Source organism: Mytilus edulis, unplaced genomic scaffold (genome assembly GCF_963676685.1).
Source record: "Mytilus edulis unplaced genomic scaffold, xbMytEdul2.2 SCAFFOLD_290, whole genome shotgun sequence".
Taxonomy (NCBI): domain Eukaryota; kingdom Metazoa; phylum Mollusca; class Bivalvia; order Mytilida; family Mytilidae; genus Mytilus; species Mytilus edulis.
In genome coordinates, this window is record NW_027268727.1 from 13,659 (window position 1) to 27,686 (window position 14,028).

The 14,028-nt window shown below is 34.8% G+C and overlaps 33 non-coding genes across 33 annotated transcripts; all 33 read left to right on the forward strand.

The window, feature by feature from the left end:
* Nucleotides 1-95: 95 nt before the first annotated feature.
* Nucleotides 96-169, forward strand: Trnai-aau (transfer RNA isoleucine (anticodon AAU)). The gene has a single exon. It is a non-coding gene; the product is annotated as a tRNA-Ile (tRNA).
* Nucleotides 170-454: 285 nt separating this feature from the next.
* Trnai-aau (transfer RNA isoleucine (anticodon AAU)) lies at nt 455-528 on the forward strand. The gene has a single exon. It is a non-coding gene; the product is annotated as a tRNA-Ile (tRNA).
* A 272-nt stretch (nt 529-800) lies between these two features.
* On the forward strand, nt 801-874 carry Trnai-aau (transfer RNA isoleucine (anticodon AAU)). The gene has a single exon. It is a non-coding gene; the product is annotated as a tRNA-Ile (tRNA).
* Nucleotides 875-1,159: 285 nt separating this feature from the next.
* Trnai-aau (transfer RNA isoleucine (anticodon AAU)) lies at nt 1,160-1,233 on the forward strand. The gene has a single exon. It is a non-coding gene; the product is annotated as a tRNA-Ile (tRNA).
* A 272-nt stretch (nt 1,234-1,505) lies between these two features.
* On the forward strand, nt 1,506-1,579 carry Trnai-aau (transfer RNA isoleucine (anticodon AAU)). Its single transcript has one exon. It is a non-coding gene; the product is annotated as a tRNA-Ile (tRNA).
* A 285-nt stretch (nt 1,580-1,864) lies between these two features.
* Nucleotides 1,865-1,938, forward strand: Trnai-aau (transfer RNA isoleucine (anticodon AAU)). The gene has a single exon. It is a non-coding gene; the product is annotated as a tRNA-Ile (tRNA).
* A 2,237-nt stretch (nt 1,939-4,175) lies between these two features.
* Nucleotides 4,176-4,249, forward strand: Trnai-aau (transfer RNA isoleucine (anticodon AAU)). Its single transcript has one exon. It is a non-coding gene; the product is annotated as a tRNA-Ile (tRNA).
* A 285-nt stretch (nt 4,250-4,534) lies between these two features.
* Nucleotides 4,535-4,608, forward strand: Trnai-aau (transfer RNA isoleucine (anticodon AAU)). The gene has a single exon. It is a non-coding gene; the product is annotated as a tRNA-Ile (tRNA).
* A 272-nt stretch (nt 4,609-4,880) lies between these two features.
* On the forward strand, nt 4,881-4,954 carry Trnai-aau (transfer RNA isoleucine (anticodon AAU)). The gene has a single exon. It is a non-coding gene; the product is annotated as a tRNA-Ile (tRNA).
* A 285-nt stretch (nt 4,955-5,239) lies between these two features.
* Trnai-aau (transfer RNA isoleucine (anticodon AAU)) lies at nt 5,240-5,313 on the forward strand. The gene has a single exon. It is a non-coding gene; the product is annotated as a tRNA-Ile (tRNA).
* Nucleotides 5,314-5,585: 272 nt separating this feature from the next.
* On the forward strand, nt 5,586-5,659 carry Trnai-aau (transfer RNA isoleucine (anticodon AAU)). The gene has a single exon. It is a non-coding gene; the product is annotated as a tRNA-Ile (tRNA).
* A 285-nt stretch (nt 5,660-5,944) lies between these two features.
* On the forward strand, nt 5,945-6,018 carry Trnai-aau (transfer RNA isoleucine (anticodon AAU)). Its single transcript has one exon. It is a non-coding gene; the product is annotated as a tRNA-Ile (tRNA).
* Nucleotides 6,019-6,290: 272 nt separating this feature from the next.
* Nucleotides 6,291-6,364, forward strand: Trnai-aau (transfer RNA isoleucine (anticodon AAU)). The gene has a single exon. It is a non-coding gene; the product is annotated as a tRNA-Ile (tRNA).
* Nucleotides 6,365-6,649: 285 nt separating this feature from the next.
* On the forward strand, nt 6,650-6,723 carry Trnai-aau (transfer RNA isoleucine (anticodon AAU)). Its single transcript has one exon. It is a non-coding gene; the product is annotated as a tRNA-Ile (tRNA).
* A 272-nt stretch (nt 6,724-6,995) lies between these two features.
* On the forward strand, nt 6,996-7,069 carry Trnai-aau (transfer RNA isoleucine (anticodon AAU)). The gene has a single exon. It is a non-coding gene; the product is annotated as a tRNA-Ile (tRNA).
* Nucleotides 7,070-7,354: 285 nt separating this feature from the next.
* On the forward strand, nt 7,355-7,428 carry Trnai-aau (transfer RNA isoleucine (anticodon AAU)). The gene has a single exon. It is a non-coding gene; the product is annotated as a tRNA-Ile (tRNA).
* Nucleotides 7,429-7,700: 272 nt separating this feature from the next.
* On the forward strand, nt 7,701-7,774 carry Trnai-aau (transfer RNA isoleucine (anticodon AAU)). Its single transcript has one exon. It is a non-coding gene; the product is annotated as a tRNA-Ile (tRNA).
* A 285-nt stretch (nt 7,775-8,059) lies between these two features.
* Trnai-aau (transfer RNA isoleucine (anticodon AAU)) lies at nt 8,060-8,133 on the forward strand. Its single transcript has one exon. It is a non-coding gene; the product is annotated as a tRNA-Ile (tRNA).
* A 272-nt stretch (nt 8,134-8,405) lies between these two features.
* On the forward strand, nt 8,406-8,479 carry Trnai-aau (transfer RNA isoleucine (anticodon AAU)). Its single transcript has one exon. It is a non-coding gene; the product is annotated as a tRNA-Ile (tRNA).
* A 285-nt stretch (nt 8,480-8,764) lies between these two features.
* Nucleotides 8,765-8,838, forward strand: Trnai-aau (transfer RNA isoleucine (anticodon AAU)). The gene has a single exon. It is a non-coding gene; the product is annotated as a tRNA-Ile (tRNA).
* Nucleotides 8,839-9,110: 272 nt separating this feature from the next.
* Trnai-aau (transfer RNA isoleucine (anticodon AAU)) lies at nt 9,111-9,184 on the forward strand. Its single transcript has one exon. It is a non-coding gene; the product is annotated as a tRNA-Ile (tRNA).
* A 285-nt stretch (nt 9,185-9,469) lies between these two features.
* On the forward strand, nt 9,470-9,543 carry Trnai-aau (transfer RNA isoleucine (anticodon AAU)). The gene has a single exon. It is a non-coding gene; the product is annotated as a tRNA-Ile (tRNA).
* Nucleotides 9,544-9,815: 272 nt separating this feature from the next.
* Nucleotides 9,816-9,889, forward strand: Trnai-aau (transfer RNA isoleucine (anticodon AAU)). Its single transcript has one exon. It is a non-coding gene; the product is annotated as a tRNA-Ile (tRNA).
* Nucleotides 9,890-10,520: 631 nt separating this feature from the next.
* Nucleotides 10,521-10,594, forward strand: Trnai-aau (transfer RNA isoleucine (anticodon AAU)). The gene has a single exon. It is a non-coding gene; the product is annotated as a tRNA-Ile (tRNA).
* Nucleotides 10,595-10,879: 285 nt separating this feature from the next.
* Trnai-aau (transfer RNA isoleucine (anticodon AAU)) lies at nt 10,880-10,953 on the forward strand. The gene has a single exon. It is a non-coding gene; the product is annotated as a tRNA-Ile (tRNA).
* A 272-nt stretch (nt 10,954-11,225) lies between these two features.
* Trnai-aau (transfer RNA isoleucine (anticodon AAU)) lies at nt 11,226-11,299 on the forward strand. Its single transcript has one exon. It is a non-coding gene; the product is annotated as a tRNA-Ile (tRNA).
* Nucleotides 11,300-11,584: 285 nt separating this feature from the next.
* On the forward strand, nt 11,585-11,658 carry Trnai-aau (transfer RNA isoleucine (anticodon AAU)). Its single transcript has one exon. It is a non-coding gene; the product is annotated as a tRNA-Ile (tRNA).
* A 272-nt stretch (nt 11,659-11,930) lies between these two features.
* Trnai-aau (transfer RNA isoleucine (anticodon AAU)) lies at nt 11,931-12,004 on the forward strand. Its single transcript has one exon. It is a non-coding gene; the product is annotated as a tRNA-Ile (tRNA).
* Nucleotides 12,005-12,289: 285 nt separating this feature from the next.
* Nucleotides 12,290-12,363, forward strand: Trnai-aau (transfer RNA isoleucine (anticodon AAU)). The gene has a single exon. It is a non-coding gene; the product is annotated as a tRNA-Ile (tRNA).
* A 272-nt stretch (nt 12,364-12,635) lies between these two features.
* On the forward strand, nt 12,636-12,709 carry Trnai-aau (transfer RNA isoleucine (anticodon AAU)). Its single transcript has one exon. It is a non-coding gene; the product is annotated as a tRNA-Ile (tRNA).
* Nucleotides 12,710-12,994: 285 nt separating this feature from the next.
* Trnai-aau (transfer RNA isoleucine (anticodon AAU)) lies at nt 12,995-13,068 on the forward strand. Its single transcript has one exon. It is a non-coding gene; the product is annotated as a tRNA-Ile (tRNA).
* A 272-nt stretch (nt 13,069-13,340) lies between these two features.
* Trnai-aau (transfer RNA isoleucine (anticodon AAU)) lies at nt 13,341-13,414 on the forward strand. The gene has a single exon. It is a non-coding gene; the product is annotated as a tRNA-Ile (tRNA).
* A 285-nt stretch (nt 13,415-13,699) lies between these two features.
* Nucleotides 13,700-13,773, forward strand: Trnai-aau (transfer RNA isoleucine (anticodon AAU)). The gene has a single exon. It is a non-coding gene; the product is annotated as a tRNA-Ile (tRNA).
* Nucleotides 13,774-14,028: the final 255 nt, after the last annotated feature.

The following is a 14,028-nucleotide window of genomic DNA, read 5'->3' on the forward strand; positions in this document are numbered from 1 at the left end:
GAAGTGAACATCCAGCGTTTAGACTTGTGAAGATGACAATTGTTCATGTTGATATGTTTGAATAAATATATAAAATTTCCAAAGTAAGTTTCAAGGGCCGGTTAGCTCAGTTGGTTAGAGCGTCGTGCTAATAACGCGAATGTCGTGGGTTCGATCCCCACATTGGCCATATATTTTTCTAGTTTTTGTCGCCCACTAAACTAGTATAGTAATTCTCAACATGAGAATATAAGAATAAATTAAAAGTTCAGTGATGTTTACAATTTCCACGAAATGGACTCACAATGAGAATAACACAAAATCCAACACTATTTTAGACAAGAAAACGCATTTAGATTCAAAGTACAAATGATTGGAACATATCTAAAGTTTAGATATCCTTTCTTTATATGTAATTCTGTAAGAATATGATACCCATATATAAGTACATAAAATTTCCCAAATTGTTTCCAACGGCCGGTTAGCTCAGTTGGTTAGAGCGTCGTGCTAATAACGCGAATGTCGTGGGTTCGATCCCCACATTGGCCATGAATTTTTGATAGTCTATAGTATTAAAGCTTTTCGGCTATGTCCGAGATAACAGAAGTTCGTCAAAAGATACTCTTAACGTCAGGAAATGTAAAAAGAAGTGGTAGGTTAAAACTTTTAGCCTTTTTTGCACGATTTCCACGCTTTTGACCTTGTCAACTGGAAAAGCCGTCAAATGAAGTGAACATCCAGCGTTTAGACTTGTGAAGATGACAATTGTTCATGTTGATATGTTTGAATAAATATATAAAATTTCCAAAGTAAGTTTCAAGGGCCGGTTAGCTCAGTTGGTTAGAGCGTCGTGCTAATAACGCGAATGTCGTGGGTTCGATCCCCACATTGGCCATATATTTTTCTAGTTTTTGTCGCCCACTAAACTAGTATAGTAATTCTCAACATGAGAATATAAGAATAAATTAAAAGTTCAGTGATGTTTACAATTTCCACGAAATGGACTCACAATGAGAATAACACAAAATCCAACACTATTTTAGACAAGAAAACGCATTTAGATTCAAAGTACAAATGATTGGAACATATCTAAAGTTTAGATATCCTTTCTTTATATGTAATTCTGTAAGAATATGATACCCATATATAAGTACATAAAATTTCCCAAATTGTTTCCAACGGCCGGTTAGCTCAGTTGGTTAGAGCGTCGTGCTAATAACGCGAATGTCGTGGGTTCGATCCCCACATTGGCCATGAATTTTTGATAGTCTATAGTATTAAAGCTTTTCGGCTATGTCCGAGATAACAGAAGTTCGTCAAAAGATACTCTTAACGTCAGGAAATGTAAAAAGAAGTGGTAGGTTAAAACTTTTAGCCTTTTTTGCACGATTTCCACGCTTTTGACCTTGTCAACTGGAAAAGCCGTCAAATGAAGTGAACATCCAGCGTTTAGACTTGTGAAGATGACAATTGTTCATGTTGATATGTTTGAATAAATATATAAAATTTCCAAAGTAAGTTTCAAGGGCCGGTTAGCTCAGTTGGTTAGAGCGTCGTGCTAATAACGCGAATGTCGTGGGTTCGATCCCCACATTGGCCATATATTTTTCTAGTTTTTGTCGCCCACTAAACTAGTATAGTAATTCTCAACATGAGAATATAAGAATAAATTAAAAGTTCAGTGATGTTTACAATTTCCACGAAATGGACTCACAATGAGAATAACACAAAATCCAACACTATTTTAGACAAGAAAACGCATTTAGATTCAAAGTACAAATGATTGGAACATATCTAAAGTTTAGATATCCTTTCTTTATATGTAATTCTGTAAGAATATGATACCCATATATAAGTACATAAAATTTCCCAAATTGTTTCCAACGGCCGGTTAGCTCAGTTGGTTAGAGCGTCGTGCTAATAACGCGAATGTCGTGGGTTCGATCCCCACATTGGCCATGAATTTTTGATAGTCTATAGTATTAAAGCTTTTCGGCTATGTCCGAGATAACAGAAGTTCGTCAAAAGATACTCTTAACGTCAGGAAATGTAAAAAGAAGTGGTAGGTTAAAACTTTTAGCCTTTTTTGCACGATTTCCACGCTTTTGACCTTGTCAAAATGAAAAAGTCGAGTGGACCTTTTCATGACAAGACGTTGTTTTTGTACAGTGAAAATATTGCTCTATAATAAGTTATTGCTCGGATTACCAAGCTGAAATATGGAATAGTAACATTCTTACTTGTTTTAGTAGTAAGTTTTTTTTCATTGATATTGGAAAAACCGTCTTTATTAACTGTTTTAAATATTGTAAATATTGTTGGATTGAAAGAGGCTACCCGAGGGTGAATTTCATTATTGTTTTGAATTATATATACAATGGAGAGACTTCCATCTTTATTGATGAGTAATATAGAAAGTGCATGCGAACAATTTCGTAATATTTCTTTTACTGTTCATGGTGAAAATGACAGAGCTCGTATATCAATAGTTTTTACGAATCAAGATAACAATAAAACTAAAAGGAAATCAAAGTCTACCGTTAATCGTGACCAAAAACGGATGAAAGAATATAACAATGATAATGTAAATATTTCTAATATTGAGAATCATACAGATGTGATTTGTTCAGATACATGTAGTTCATCTGAAAATAATCATTTACCGAGTGAAAAGGTATCGACGAATACCTCCGATGTGATGGATTTTGACGATAACCCGTGTGGGGCCTCCGCTTCTACAGGTAACATTGATAATATAGAAAGTCTTAATATAGAACTGTCAATCGATACAGGTAATGAATTGCCTATGTCACCAACCTGTTTACCGAGTAAAATTATAAACAATGGAAATAAAAGTAAACAAATAGTATCTGTTGATATAATTGAAAAGAATAAGTGTGCCGTAGATGAAGATAATTTATTATCAAAATGTATAATGAGTAAAGCGAATAACAGTGATATTATATCTACTCCATCAACATGTGATAAAGTGAAAGAACATAATAAAAACATACAAGATAGTAAATGTATTCATAAAATTGTTTTAAAACAAAACCGAAGTGGTATGGACATATTAATTGGAAAAACGCAAAGAGGACGTCTTGTATTATTTCATATGGACCATAAAGAGTTTGAAGTTCTCCTTCGCGGTGAACGAGATTATCGTACATTTAACAAAGTGGTAACCGACGATTTTAAAGATGTAAGAACAACAAAACTGATGACTGATACAGTGCGTCAAGGAATATTAGAGATGGAAAAACTTGTGAAAAATAAAAAACTGTAACAGTTTATTTTTTGAGAATTTTATAATTTCTTTTTGTAGTGAGAATTGTGTATGTTTCTGTGAGAAAATGGGGAAAATGCTTTTGCTGAATAATGATAATTATATTGTGATGTTGTTTGCTTGTCTTATTATTGCTGATAATTGACTTCATATTTAATACTTTTGATTTTATTTGCGTTGTGGAATGGATACCAGCCCTTTGCGATTTTTTTTTTTTCGATTGTATCATTGTTCGTCATATATTCGACAATAAGACTGTAGAAACAAGTAACTCTTTAATTTTTTCATTGTATTCTGTGTAAGCTTTTTATTATTTTGAATGTATGAGCTGAATGTTAGATTAGAAAGAGATTGAATATGATATATATAAATTGATATATCTATATAAATATGAGTATACAAAAGTTGATAATCAGACAATCATGTTCGTGACAAATATTTCACGCAATATATATTTAATGTTTCAAATATGATTCATTTCAGAGAAAAGACAATAACTAATGGCAATGTTTTTATTTTTGTGTAATTCAAACTGTGATATGTATATATGAATTGTGAATATAATAAAGATAAAAAAAAAAAAAAAGAGCGTCGTGCTAATAACGCGAATGTCGTGGGTTCGATCCCCACATTGGCCATGAATTTTTGATAGTCTATAGTATTAAAGCTTTTCGGCTATGTCCGAGATAACAGAAGTTCGTCAAAAGATACTCTTAACGTCAGGAAATGTAAAAAGAAGTGGTAGGTTAAAACTTTTAGCCTTTTTTGCACGATTTCCACGCTTTTGACCTTGTCAACTGGAAAAGCCGTCAAATGAAGTGAACATCCAGCGTTTAGACTTGTGAAGATGACAATTGTTCATGTTGATATGTTTGAATAAATATATAAAATTTCCAAAGTAAGTTTCAAGGGCCGGTTAGCTCAGTTGGTTAGAGCGTCGTGCTAATAACGCGAATGTCGTGGGTTCGATCCCCACATTGGCCATATATTTTTCTAGTTTTTGTCGCCCACTAAACTAGTATAGTAATTCTCAACATGAGAATATAAGAATAAATTAAAAGTTCAGTGATGTTTACAATTTCCACGAAATGGACTCACAATGAGAATAACACAAAATCCAACACTATTTTAGACAAGAAAACGCATTTAGATTCAAAGTACAAATGATTGGAACATATCTAAAGTTTAGATATCCTTTCTTTATATGTAATTCTGTAAGAATATGATACCCATATATAAGTACATAAAATTTCCCAAATTGTTTCCAACGGCCGGTTAGCTCAGTTGGTTAGAGCGTCGTGCTAATAACGCGAATGTCGTGGGTTCGATCCCCACATTGGCCATGAATTTTTGATAGTCTATAGTATTAAAGCTTTTCGGCTATGTCCGAGATAACAGAAGTTCGTCAAAAGATACTCTTAACGTCAGGAAATGTAAAAAGAAGTGGTAGGTTAAAACTTTTAGCCTTTTTTGCACGATTTCCACGCTTTTGACCTTGTCAACTGGAAAAGCCGTCAAATGAAGTGAACATCCAGCGTTTAGACTTGTGAAGATGACAATTGTTCATGTTGATATGTTTGAATAAATATATAAAATTTCCAAAGTAAGTTTCAAGGGCCGGTTAGCTCAGTTGGTTAGAGCGTCGTGCTAATAACGCGAATGTCGTGGGTTCGATCCCCACATTGGCCATATATTTTTCTAGTTTTTGTCGCCCACTAAACTAGTATAGTAATTCTCAACATGAGAATATAAGAATAAATTAAAAGTTCAGTGATGTTTACAATTTCCACGAAATGGACTCACAATGAGAATAACACAAAATCCAACACTATTTTAGACAAGAAAACGCATTTAGATTCAAAGTACAAATGATTGGAACATATCTAAAGTTTAGATATCCTTTCTTTATATGTAATTCTGTAAGAATATGATACCCATATATAAGTACATAAAATTTCCCAAATTGTTTCCAACGGCCGGTTAGCTCAGTTGGTTAGAGCGTCGTGCTAATAACGCGAATGTCGTGGGTTCGATCCCCACATTGGCCATGAATTTTTGATAGTCTATAGTATTAAAGCTTTTCGGCTATGTCCGAGATAACAGAAGTTCGTCAAAAGATACTCTTAACGTCAGGAAATGTAAAAAGAAGTGGTAGGTTAAAACTTTTAGCCTTTTTTGCACGATTTCCACGCTTTTGACCTTGTCAACTGGAAAAGCCGTCAAATGAAGTGAACATCCAGCGTTTAGACTTGTGAAGATGACAATTGTTCATGTTGATATGTTTGAATAAATATATAAAATTTCCAAAGTAAGTTTCAAGGGCCGGTTAGCTCAGTTGGTTAGAGCGTCGTGCTAATAACGCGAATGTCGTGGGTTCGATCCCCACATTGGCCATATATTTTTCTAGTTTTTGTCGCCCACTAAACTAGTATAGTAATTCTCAACATGAGAATATAAGAATAAATTAAAAGTTCAGTGATGTTTACAATTTCCACGAAATGGACTCACAATGAGAATAACACAAAATCCAACACTATTTTAGACAAGAAAACGCATTTAGATTCAAAGTACAAATGATTGGAACATATCTAAAGTTTAGATATCCTTTCTTTATATGTAATTCTGTAAGAATATGATACCCATATATAAGTACATAAAATTTCCCAAATTGTTTCCAACGGCCGGTTAGCTCAGTTGGTTAGAGCGTCGTGCTAATAACGCGAATGTCGTGGGTTCGATCCCCACATTGGCCATGAATTTTTGATAGTCTATAGTATTAAAGCTTTTCGGCTATGTCCGAGATAACAGAAGTTCGTCAAAAGATACTCTTAACGTCAGGAAATGTAAAAAGAAGTGGTAGGTTAAAACTTTTAGCCTTTTTTGCACGATTTCCACGCTTTTGACCTTGTCAACTGGAAAAGCCGTCAAATGAAGTGAACATCCAGCGTTTAGACTTGTGAAGATGACAATTGTTCATGTTGATATGTTTGAATAAATATATAAAATTTCCAAAGTAAGTTTCAAGGGCCGGTTAGCTCAGTTGGTTAGAGCGTCGTGCTAATAACGCGAATGTCGTGGGTTCGATCCCCACATTGGCCATATATTTTTCTAGTTTTTGTCGCCCACTAAACTAGTATAGTAATTCTCAACATGAGAATATAAGAATAAATTAAAAGTTCAGTGATGTTTACAATTTCCACGAAATGGACTCACAATGAGAATAACACAAAATCCAACACTATTTTAGACAAGAAAACGCATTTAGATTCAAAGTACAAATGATTGGAACATATCTAAAGTTTAGATATCCTTTCTTTATATGTAATTCTGTAAGAATATGATACCCATATATAAGTACATAAAATTTCCCAAATTGTTTCCAACGGCCGGTTAGCTCAGTTGGTTAGAGCGTCGTGCTAATAACGCGAATGTCGTGGGTTCGATCCCCACATTGGCCATGAATTTTTGATAGTCTATAGTATTAAAGCTTTTCGGCTATGTCCGAGATAACAGAAGTTCGTCAAAAGATACTCTTAACGTCAGGAAATGTAAAAAGAAGTGGTAGGTTAAAACTTTTAGCCTTTTTTGCACGATTTCCACGCTTTTGACCTTGTCAACTGGAAAAGCCGTCAAATGAAGTGAACATCCAGCGTTTAGACTTGTGAAGATGACAATTGTTCATGTTGATATGTTTGAATAAATATATAAAATTTCCAAAGTAAGTTTCAAGGGCCGGTTAGCTCAGTTGGTTAGAGCGTCGTGCTAATAACGCGAATGTCGTGGGTTCGATCCCCACATTGGCCATATATTTTTCTAGTTTTTGTCGCCCACTAAACTAGTATAGTAATTCTCAACATGAGAATATAAGAATAAATTAAAAGTTCAGTGATGTTTACAATTTCCACGAAATGGACTCACAATGAGAATAACACAAAATCCAACACTATTTTAGACAAGAAAACGCATTTAGATTCAAAGTACAAATGATTGGAACATATCTAAAGTTTAGATATCCTTTCTTTATATGTAATTCTGTAAGAATATGATACCCATATATAAGTACATAAAATTTCCCAAATTGTTTCCAACGGCCGGTTAGCTCAGTTGGTTAGAGCGTCGTGCTAATAACGCGAATGTCGTGGGTTCGATCCCCACATTGGCCATGAATTTTTGATAGTCTATAGTATTAAAGCTTTTCGGCTATGTCCGAGATAACAGAAGTTCGTCAAAAGATACTCTTAACGTCAGGAAATGTAAAAAGAAGTGGTAGGTTAAAACTTTTAGCCTTTTTTGCACGATTTCCACGCTTTTGACCTTGTCAACTGGAAAAGCCGTCAAATGAAGTGAACATCCAGCGTTTAGACTTGTGAAGATGACAATTGTTCATGTTGATATGTTTGAATAAATATATAAAATTTCCAAAGTAAGTTTCAAGGGCCGGTTAGCTCAGTTGGTTAGAGCGTCGTGCTAATAACGCGAATGTCGTGGGTTCGATCCCCACATTGGCCATATATTTTTCTAGTTTTTGTCGCCCACTAAACTAGTATAGTAATTCTCAACATGAGAATATAAGAATAAATTAAAAGTTCAGTGATGTTTACAATTTCCACGAAATGGACTCACAATGAGAATAACACAAAATCCAACACTATTTTAGACAAGAAAACGCATTTAGATTCAAAGTACAAATGATTGGAACATATCTAAAGTTTAGATATCCTTTCTTTATATGTAATTCTGTAAGAATATGATACCCATATATAAGTACATAAAATTTCCCAAATTGTTTCCAACGGCCGGTTAGCTCAGTTGGTTAGAGCGTCGTGCTAATAACGCGAATGTCGTGGGTTCGATCCCCACATTGGCCATGAATTTTTGATAGTCTATAGTATTAAAGCTTTTCGGCTATGTCCGAGATAACAGAAGTTCGTCAAAAGATACTCTTAACGTCAGGAAATGTAAAAAGAAGTGGTAGGTTAAAACTTTTAGCCTTTTTTGCACGATTTCCACGCTTTTGACCTTGTCAACTGGAAAAGCCGTCAAATGAAGTGAACATCCAGCGTTTAGACTTGTGAAGATGACAATTGTTCATGTTGATATGTTTGAATAAATATATAAAATTTCCAAAGTAAGTTTCAAGGGCCGGTTAGCTCAGTTGGTTAGAGCGTCGTGCTAATAACGCGAATGTCGTGGGTTCGATCCCCACATTGGCCATATATTTTTCTAGTTTTTGTCGCCCACTAAACTAGTATAGTAATTCTCAACATGAGAATATAAGAATAAATTAAAAGTTCAGTGATGTTTACAATTTCCACGAAATGGACTCACAATGAGAATAACACAAAATCCAACACTATTTTAGACAAGAAAACGCATTTAGATTCAAAGTACAAATGATTGGAACATATCTAAAGTTTAGATATCCTTTCTTTATATGTAATTCTGTAAGAATATGATACCCATATATAAGTACATAAAATTTCCCAAATTGTTTCCAACGGCCGGTTAGCTCAGTTGGTTAGAGCGTCGTGCTAATAACGCGAATGTCGTGGGTTCGATCCCCACATTGGCCATGAATTTTTGATAGTCTATAGTATTAAAGCTTTTCGGCTATGTCCGAGATAACAGAAGTTCGTCAAAAGATACTCTTAACGTCAGGAAATGTAAAAAGAAGTGGTAGGTTAAAACTTTTAGCCTTTTTTGCACGATTTCCACGCTTTTGACCTTGTCAACTGGAAAAGCCGTCAAATGAAGTGAACATCCAGCGTTTAGACTTGTGAAGATGACAATTGTTCATGTTGATATGTTTGAATAAATATATAAAATTTCCAAAGTAAGTTTCAAGGGCCGGTTAGCTCAGTTGGTTAGAGCGTCGTGCTAATAACGCGAATGTCGTGGGTTCGATCCCCACATTGGCCATATATTTTTCTAGTTTTTGTCGCCCACTAAACTAGTATAGTAATTCTCAACATGAGAATATAAGAATAAATTAAAAGTTCAGTGATGTTTACAATTTCCACGAAATGGACTCACAATGAGAATAACACAAAATCCAACACTATTTTAGACAAGAAAACGCATTTAGATTCAAAGTACAAATGATTGGAACATATCTAAAGTTTAGATATCCTTTCTTTATATGTAATTCTGTAAGAATATGATACCCATATATAAGTACATAAAATTTCCCAAATTGTTTCCAACGGCCGGTTAGCTCAGTTGGTTAGAGCGTCGTGCTAATAACGCGAATGTCGTGGGTTCGATCCCCACATTGGCCATGAATTTTTGATAGTCTATAGTATTAAAGCTTTTCGGCTATGTCCGAGATAACAGAAGTTCGTCAAAAGATACTCTTAACGTCAGGAAATGTAAAAAGAAGTGGTAGGTTAAAACTTTTAGCCTTTTTTGCACGATTTCCACGCTTTTGACCTTGTCAACTGGAAAAGCCGTCAAATGAAGTGAACATCCAGCGTTTAGACTTGTGAAGATGACAATTGTTCATGTTGATATGTTTGAATAAATATATAAAATTTCCAAAGTAAGTTTCAAGGGCCGGTTAGCTCAGTTGGTTAGAGCGTCGTGCTAATAACGCGAATGTCGTGGGTTCGATCCCCACATTGGCCATATATTTTTCTAGTTTTTGTCGCCCACTAAACTAGTATAGTAATTCTCAACATGAGAATATAAGAATAAATTAAAAGTTCAGTGATGTTTACAATTTCCACGAAATGGACTCACAATGAGAATAACACAAAATCCAACACTATTTTAGACAAGAAAACGCATTTAGATTCAAAGTACAAATGATTGGAACATATCTAAAGTTTAGATATCCTTTCTTTATATGTAATTCTGTAAGAATATGATACCCATATATAAGTACATAAAATTTCCCAAATTGTTTCCAACGGCCGGTTAGCTCAGTTGGTTAGAGCGTCGTGCTAATAACGCGAATGTCGTGGGTTCAATCCCCACATTGGCCATGAATTTTTGATAGTCTATAGTATTAAAGCTTTTCGGCTATGTCCGAGATAACAGAAGTTCGTCAAAAGATACTCTTAACGTCAGGAAATGTAAAAAGAAGTGGTAGGTTAAAACTTTTAGCCTTTTTTGCACGATTTCCACGCTTTTGACCTTGTCAACTGGAAAAGCCGTCAAATGAAGTGAACATCCAGCGTTTAGACTTGTGAAGATGACAATTGTTCATGTTGATATGTTTGAATAAATATATAAAATTTCCAAAGTAAGTTTCAAGGGCCGGTTAGCTCAGTTGGTTAGAGCGTCGTGCTAATAACGCGAATGTCGTGGGTTCGATCCCCACATTGGCCATATATTTTTCTAGTTTGTGTCGCCCACTAAACTAGTATAGTAATTCTCAACATGAGAATATAAGAATAAATTAAAAGTTCAGTGATGTTTACAATTTCCACGAAATGGACTCACAATGAGAATAACACAAAATCCAACACTATTTTAGACAAGAAAACGCATTTAGATTCAAAGTACAAATGATTGGAACATATCTAAAGTTTAGATATCCTTTCTTTATATGTAATTCTGTAAGAATATGATACCCATATATAAGTACATAAAATTTCCCAAATTGTTTCCAACGGCCGGTTAGCTCAGTTGGTTAGAGCGTCGTGCTAATAACGCGAATGTCGTGGGTTCGATCCCCACATTGGCCATGAATTTTTGATAGTCTATAGTATTAAAGCTTTTCGGCTATGTCCGAGATAACAGAAGTTCGTCAAAAGATACTCTTAACGTCAGGAAATGTAAAAAGAAGTGGTAGGTTAAAACTTTTAGCCTTTTTTGCACGATTTCCACGCTTTTGACCTTGTCAACTGGAAAAGCCGTCAAATGAAGTGAACATCCAGCGTTTAGACTTGTGAAGATGACAATTGTTCATGTTGATATGTTTGAATAAATATATAAAATTTCCAAAGTAAGTTTCAAGGGCCGGTTAGCTCAGTTGGTTAGAGCGTCGTGCTAATAACGCGAATGTCGTGGGTTCGATCCCCACATTGGCCATATATTTTTCTAGTTTGTGTCGCCCACTAAACTAGTATAGTAATTCTCAACATGAGAATATAAGAATAAATTAAAAGTTCAGTGATGTTTACAATTTCCACGAAATGGACTCACAATGAGAATAACACAAAATCCAACACTATTTTAGACAAGAAAACGCATTTAGATTCAAAGTACAAATGATTGGAACATATCTAAAGTTTAGATATCCTTTCTTTATATGTAATTCTGTAAGAATATGATACCCATATATAAGTACATAAAATTTCCCAAATTGTTTCCAACGGCCGGTTAGCTCAGTTGGTTAGAGCGTCGTGCTAATAACGCGAATGTCGTGGGTTCGATCCCCACATTGGCCATGAATTTTTGATAGTCTATAGTATTAAAGCTTTTCGGCTATGTCCGAGATAACAGAAGTTCGTCAAAAGATACTCTTAACGTCAGGAAATGTAAAAAGAAGTGGTAGGTTAAAACTTTTAGCCTTTTTTGCACGATTTCCACGCTTTTGACCTTGTCAACTGGAAAAGCCGTCAAATGAAGTGAACATCCAGCGTTTAGACTTGTGAAGATGACAATTGTTCATGTTGATATGTTTGAATAAATATATAAAATTTCCAAAGTAAGTTTCAAGGGCCGGTTAGCTCAGTTGGTTAGAGCGTCGTGCTAATAACGCGAATGTCGTGGGTTCGATCCCCACATTGGCCATATATTTTTCTAGTTTGTGTCGCCCACTAAACTAGTATAGTAATTCTCAACATGAGAATATAAGAATAAATTAAAAGTTCAGTGATGTTTACAATTTCCACGAAATGGACTCACAATGAGAATAACACAAAATCCAACACTATTTTAGACAAGAAAACGCATTTAGATTCAAAGTACAAATGATTGGAACATATCTAAAGTTTAGATATCCTTTCTTTATATGTAATTCTGTAAGAATATGATACCCATATATAAGTACATAAAATTTCCCAAATTGTTTCCAACGGCCGGTTAGCTCAGTTGGTTAGAGCGTCGTGCTAATAACGCGAATGTCGTGGGTTCGATCCCCACATTGGCCATGAATTTTTGATAGTCTATAGTATTAAAGCTTTTCGGCTATGTCCGAGATAACAGAAGTTCGTCAAAAGATACTCTTAACGTCAGGAAATGTAAAAAGAAGTGGTAGGTTAAAACTTTTAGCCTTTTTTGCACGATTTCCACGCTTTTGACCTTGTCAACTGGAAAAGCCGTCAAATGAAGTGAACATCCAGCGTTTAGACTTGTGAAGATGACAATTGTTCATGTTGATATGTTTGAATAAATATATAAAATTTCCAAAGTAAGTTTCAAGGGCCGGTTAGCTCAGTTGGTTAGAGCGTCGTGCTAATAACGCGAATGTCGTGGGTTCGATCCCCACATTGGCCATATATTTTTCTAGTTTTTGTCGCCCACTAAACTAGTATAGTAATTCTCAACATGAGAATATAAGAATAAATTAAAAGTTCAGTGATGTTTACAATTTCCACGAAATGGACTCACAATGAGAATAACACAAAATCCAACACTATTTTAGACAAGAAAACGCATTTAGATTCAAAGTACAAATGATTGGAACATATCTAAAGTTTAGATATCCTTTCTTTATATGTAATTCTGTAAGAATATGATACCCATATATAAGTACATAAAATTTCCCAAATTGTTTCCAACGGCCGGTTAGCTCAGTTGGTTAGAGCGTCGTGCTAATAACGCGAATGTCGTGGGTTCGATCCCCACATTGGCCATGAATTTTTGATAGTCTATAGTATTAAAGCTTTTCGGCTATGTCCGAGATAACAGAAGTTCGTCAAAAGATACTCTTAACGTCAGGAAATGTAAAAAGAAGTGGTAGGTTAAAACTTTTAGCCTTTTTTGCACGATTTCCACGCTTTTGACCTTGTCAACTGGAAAAGCCGTCAAATGAAGTGAACATCCAGCGTTTAGACTTGTGAAGATGACAATTGTTCATGTTGATATGTTTGAATAAATATATAAAATTTCCAAAGTAAGTTTCAAGGGCCGGTTAGCTCAGTTGGTTAGAGCGTCGTGCTAATAACGCGAATGTCGTGGGTTCGATCCCCACATTGGCCATATATTTTTCTAGTTTTTGTCGCCCACTAAACTAGTATAGTAATTCTCAACATGAGAATATAAGAATAAATTAAAAGTTCAGTGATGTTTACAATTTCCACGAAATGGACTCACAATGAGAATAACACAAAATCCAACACTATTTTAGACAAGAAAACGCATTTAGATTCAAAGTACAAATGATTGGAACATATCTAAAGTTTAGATATCCTTTCTTTATATGTAATTCTGTAAGAATATGATACCCATATATAAGTACATAAAATTTCCCAAATTGTTTCCAACGGCCGGTTAGCTCAGTTGGTTAGAGCGTCGTGCTAATAACGCGAATGTCGTGGGTTCGATCCCCACATTGGCCATGAATTTTTGATAGTCTATAGTATTAAAGCTTTTCGGCTATGTCCGAGATAACAGAAGTTCGTCAAAAGATACTCTTAACGTCAGGAAATGTAAAAAGAAGTGGTAGGTTAAAACTTTTAGCCTTTTTTGCACGATTTCCACGCTTTTGACCTTGTCAACTGGAAAAGCCGTCAAATGAAGTGAACATCCAGCGTTTAGACTTGTGAAGATGACAATTGTTCATGTTGATATGTTTGAATAAATATATAAAATTT